The sequence below is a fragment of the Rana temporaria genome, chromosome 3 (genome assembly GCF_905171775.1).
Source record: "Rana temporaria chromosome 3, aRanTem1.1, whole genome shotgun sequence".
NCBI classification, from domain to species: Eukaryota; Metazoa; Chordata; class Amphibia; order Anura; family Ranidae; genus Rana; species Rana temporaria.
In genome coordinates this window covers 36,542,885-36,548,520 of record NC_053491.1, presented here as the reverse complement: position 1 = coordinate 36,548,520, position 5,636 = coordinate 36,542,885, and the positions used below count along the sequence as shown (strand labels likewise).

Sequence of the window (5,636 nt, the reverse complement as noted above, 5' to 3'; positions counted from 1 at the left end):
ATTTATTTTTATTGGCATAGCCAATGAGACCTTCCAAGTGATGTCTTAAATATGAGTGAGGTCTCAAAGTGAGATCTGAAATATAAGTTTGAGTCTTTAATTCTCCTTTCCCTTTCTTTCATTTTTTCTTTTGTTTCATTTGTATAGTGACTTGAATACCACCGTTTATTAATTCCAATTTCCACATTTCCTTTATCTAAAGGAAACAACATCAACAATTAATATTTTCATTGTCACAGCCAATGAGACCTTCCAAGTGAGGTCTCAAATATGAGTGAGGTCTTCAATAAGAGTATGAGTCTTTAAATCTCCTTTTCCTTCCTTTCATTTTTTTTTTGCTTCAATTGTATAGTGAATTTAAGGTAAACTAGATCAAGAATTAACATTTTTATTGGCATAGCCAATGAGCCCTTCCAAGTGAGGTCTTTATTATGATTGAGGTCTCAAAGTGAGATCTTAAATTTGAGTATGAGTCTTTAAATCTCCTTTTCCTTCCTTTCATTTTTATTTTTTATTTTGCTTAATTTATATAGTGACTTCAAAGGAAACTAGATCAAGAATGAACATTTTTATTGGCATAGCCAATGAAAACTTCCAAGTGTGGTCTTAAATATGAGTGAGGTCTCAAAATGAGATCTGAAATATGAGTATGAGTTTTTAACTCTCTTTTTTCCTTCCTTTCATTTTTTCTTTTGTTTCATTTGTATAGTGACTTGAATACCACCGTTTATTGATTCCAATTTCCACATTATCTTTACCTAAAGGAAACTAGATCAAGAATAAACATTTTTATTGGCATAGTCAATGAGCCCTTCCGTGTGAGGTCTTAAGTAGGAGTAAGGTCTCAAAGTGAGATCTTAAATATGTGTATGAGTCTTTAAATCTCCTTTTCCTTCCTTTCATTTTTTTTTTTTATTATTTTGCCTAATTTATATAGTGGCTTCAAATGAAACTAGATCAAGAATGAACATTTTTCTTGCCATAGCCAATGAGACCTTACAAGTGAGGTCTCAATATGAGGTCTCAAATACAAGTATGAGTCATTAATTTTCCTTTTCCATCCATTATTTTCTTTATTCCATTCGTATAGTGAGTATAATACCACAGTTTATTGATTCCAACTTCTATTTTCTCTAAAGGAAATTAAATCAAGAATGACTATTTTCATTGACATAGCCAATGAGACCTTCCAAATGGGCTGTGTGTATGTGTTTGAAATGATACTTATCTGTGTATGAGCGTGTAAAAAATTCACATGTACAAACATATTGCAGAGTTTGTATTTTTTGTATTTTTTTAGTTTAACTTTCATAAGTAGCTGTTAAAAGAGCACAGACCTTAGAAGTGTTTTCTCCAAAGAAAACAGGTTGTCATTTCTTCTCTTGACAGTCTCTCATCTTATTCTTGCTAGATGTTTTTCTCTTGGGCAGTGTCTTTGCGCTCAGCCTAGAAAAATCTGTAAAGGTAGAATGAATACACTGGTATGTTGAGTCACGTTGTGGCGTCCTGGGAATTGTAATAAATGTTTTGATAATACAGACATTGTAAAAGAAGGACTATCTCTAAGGGCGAACAATTCTTGCCTGCTAGATAGTTACCATCACCTAATGAAATTCGTTTGATAAAAATTAACAGAAGATCATTATTATTCTTTTTGTCCATATGAATTAGTTTAAAAAAAATGAAAGCTGCCAGATTAAATTGTGTCAACTGTTTCATTAAAGTTTTATGCGTAAAAAAAATGTGTTACATGTAGTCTCTCCCTGTCCTTCTCCTGAGATTATGTATTCATGCTAATTGTATTAGGATTGTGCATATTAGGTTATGATCCAGCACATCACATTATTATTAGCAGGTGATTTTGACGTCAGTGGCATCTCAGCATGATTACAAACTACTACAACCCTGCACATGTCTGCCAAGAAACACTATCTTGGGTAAGCAACTCTAATAGAGGTACTTTTTTTTTAACATGATGGTGGAGGTAGCTAAGTAGCTCAGTGGGGAGCAAAAGAAAATCAATTGACAAATTTTACATCAACTTAAATATCTTTTGTAATTTTAGCTTACTGGATACAAGGACAATATTCATTCTTATAAGGATGTGTCTCGTTAGACAGCAAAAAAAAAAGGTATGTCGAACTTTGGGTGTATTTTATGTATTATTATGCAAGTCTGAGGTTAAATTTCCCCCATAAAAGAAAAAAAAAAAAGAACAACATACGTCTACTATTCTTTGGAATAAACCTTCGCTCTTAGGGAATAACCGATCACGTTTTCACAAGCAAAAAGAAATATATTAGAGAATGATCACCATCATGGCTTTCACATGGAACAACAATGTTTAAATAACCTGGCTTATTGCACTGAATTTACATTGCAATTTGCCTTTTGAAAGAAAAGGGGAGAAAAGTTGTATATTGTTCAGCTGTAAGTAGCTGTATGCGAAATCTAGCATGATAAAGGGAGAAGGGGGCTTAAATGAAAATATTTACCTCCTGCAAATAAAATAAATTGGGACATAAGCTAGCATTTTCACTAACTTTATGTTTGTTTTGTCAGAATTTTTTAAATTCTAGAACAATGGATGTTGATTGGCTCCATTGAATCACTCCAATGAATCAGCATAATGAGATGTACAATGTAGTTGCACTGCACATCTAATTTTTTATTTATTTCTCAATTTCCAGCGTTCTTCATATGGTATTCTATAATATACAATGGTGAGATCAGCATGCATGTACTACACTACTGATCATGATATGAGAAGTCAAATGTTACTATTCATAACAGGTAAAACTATACTATACATTTTAAAGGAATTGAAAAACTTTAAAAAAATTGTTTCATTTTTATTTTTTTACAATACCCCGATATTGTTTTTATATATGATATATAGCGATATAAGATATCGCTAAGTATATAAAATGCTTTGTTATTTACCTAAAACATTAGAATGTTAATGATACCAAATACTATATCGTTTACAAGTCTATAACAGTGTTGGAGAAGGGTTCCCTCACTACTCATAAGAGATTCACACATTATAAATTGGGTACATTTTTTGTATTGTAGTAGTGTATTGCTGATAGGCAAACCATAGCACTCGGACTTCTGTTGAACTACAAGTCACATCATGCCCTCCCAGCTCTCTGGCAGACATTATAAAGTCTTTGGCTTATGATGAATGGTCGGAGTTTTAGTACCAGAACACACAGAGATATACCAGTTGGCAGAATTTCACTATAGAGTGTTCAGTATAACCCAAGGAGCATTTACTTGTGAGCGCTGTCCAGAGATGTGGTGCTGAATGTGGATGTTTTATGATTGACACTTGTGTAGAACTAAAAAAGAACCATGTGCACTGTTTTTAAAGAAATATGACAAAGAAAAAAAATATTATAGACAGACATAAGTGTGGGGTTATATGTTATGGGGTATAATTGGGTGGGTTTGTAAATATCTATTTCTAAGTACTGCCTAAATAGAGATTTGCTAACCTACTTCCAATTACACCAATACCCCATAATACCCCCATACTTACTATCAGTCACAACAATAAGCTCGCTATATGTTAACTTTTCATCTTTAACAAAGAGTAATACATTATGTTTATATAATGATGTAAAATGAAGTGATACAATGAAAAAAAAAAAAAGCAATGAAAACCATTAGTGCAAAATGAGTTAGCATAAGTAGATGCTGTAGATGCAAGTGGGGGTAACTGTTCACTGATTAGTTTGTTTGAATTGAAGCGAGCATCTATTCAATAGGGTGGTGCTGAAAATACCTTAATGAAAATCTCTGGTTACCATTCAAACCAGCAGCACAAAGCCAAACCAATCTACCTGTTCAATTATTAACCACAATACATTACTGGAGAGATGGCTGGAAGATGAAAAGTTCACCGATTGTCTACACAATGCCTTATCTTTTTGAAAGGATGAAAAAAGATAAATACACTTCAGGTATATATATATATATATATATATATATATATATATATATATATATATATATATATATACAGATTTTGCACTTTCTAGCTTTAGTAAATAAACCCCATACCCTTAAAAGTGGGGTATGCCTGTGTGTGTATAGATAGATAGATAGATAGATAGATAGATAGATAGATAGATAGATAGATAGATAGATAGATAGATAGATAGATAGGTAGATAGATAGATAGATAGATAGATAGATAGATAGATAGATAGATAGATAGATAGATAGATAGATAGATAGATAGATAGATAGATAGATAGATAGATAGATAGATAGATAGATCTAGATATATTTTTTTATATATATATTTTTTACTTTCTTTTTTTTTTTACTTTTTGCCCCCACCTGTTGAATGTGTAATGATCACATGCTCCAGCCTTTGTGTGAGCAGTGGGTATGCAGCATGTGCATGCTTACTATACATTGTATATATACAGAATTCATTTTTAAAGCTGTTTGGCATCTACATTCTTGCTTAAATTATTTTATTTTTTACCAAATATTTATAATGTTATGTACTTATGTTATGTAATTTATGTGTGTATGGTTTTGCTTGCTAACATTTATGCTTGAGCTTAACAATCAAACAAGGGGATACATGTGTAATATTTTGCATTTAATTGTCTCTGCTATATCAATGTGCTGCAAGTGTAAGACACTAAACACACATTACTATTTACAGGTAGCCAGCTGCATGTTGTACACTGTTTGCCACCAGGTCTGGGAATACAGCATAAGAGCAAACCCTATACTTTGTTAGAAGTAAATGTAATATATATATATATATATATATATATATATATATATATATATATATATATATATATATATATATATATATATATATATATATTTTTTTTTTTTCTTACTTTTTTTTTCCCTCACCTGTTGAATGTGTAATGCTCACACGCACCAACCTTTGTGTGAGCAGTGGGTATGCAGCATGTGCATGCTTACAATACATTGTGCATGTATGGAAATTATTTTTAAAGCTCTTTGGCATCTACATTATTGCTTATGTTACTTAAAAAAAATTAATTAACTAGACATTTATAATATTATGTATTTTGTTGACGTATGTGTGTCTAATTTTGTTTGCTAACATTTATGCTTGAGTTTAACAATCAAACAAGGGGATACTTTTATACTATTTTGCATTTATTTTCTCTGCGATATCAATGTGCTGCAAGTGTAAGACACTAAACACACATTACTATATACAGGTAGCCAGCTGTATGTTGTACACTGACATATGTTTGCCCCCAGATTAGGGAATACAGTATAAGCGCAAAACCTATACTTTGTGATAAGTAAATGTAATATATATATTTTTTTTCCCACCTGTTGAATGTGTAATGATCACGTGCACCAGCCTTTGTGTGAGCAGTGGGTATGCAGCATGTGCATGCTTACTATACATTGTGCATATATGGAATTCATTTTTAAAGCTGTTTGGCATCTACATTATTGCCTGTCATGCTTTTTTCTAGTACAAGGGATGTTTACATTCCTTATAATAGGAATAAAAGTGATACATTTTTTTTCAGTGTAAAAAGTAATAAAATAAATAAAAATAAATAAGAAAATATATTATTATTTTATTTTTTTTTTAACAAAACATTTATAACGTT

At 31.3% G+C, this 5,636-nt stretch overlaps 1 long non-coding RNA gene across 1 annotated transcript in view; it reads right to left on the bottom strand.

Moving 5' to 3' along the window:
* Positions 1 to 1,291: 1,291 nt before the first annotated feature.
* LOC120931190 overlaps positions 1,292 to 5,636 on the bottom strand; it is a 7,469-nt gene continuing 3,124 nt past the window's right edge. Inside the window, exon 2 of the long non-coding RNA XR_005747839.1 lies at positions 1,292 to 1,456. This is a non-coding gene — a long non-coding RNA (uncharacterized LOC120931190). The remainder of the gene's footprint in view (positions 1,457 to 5,636) is intronic.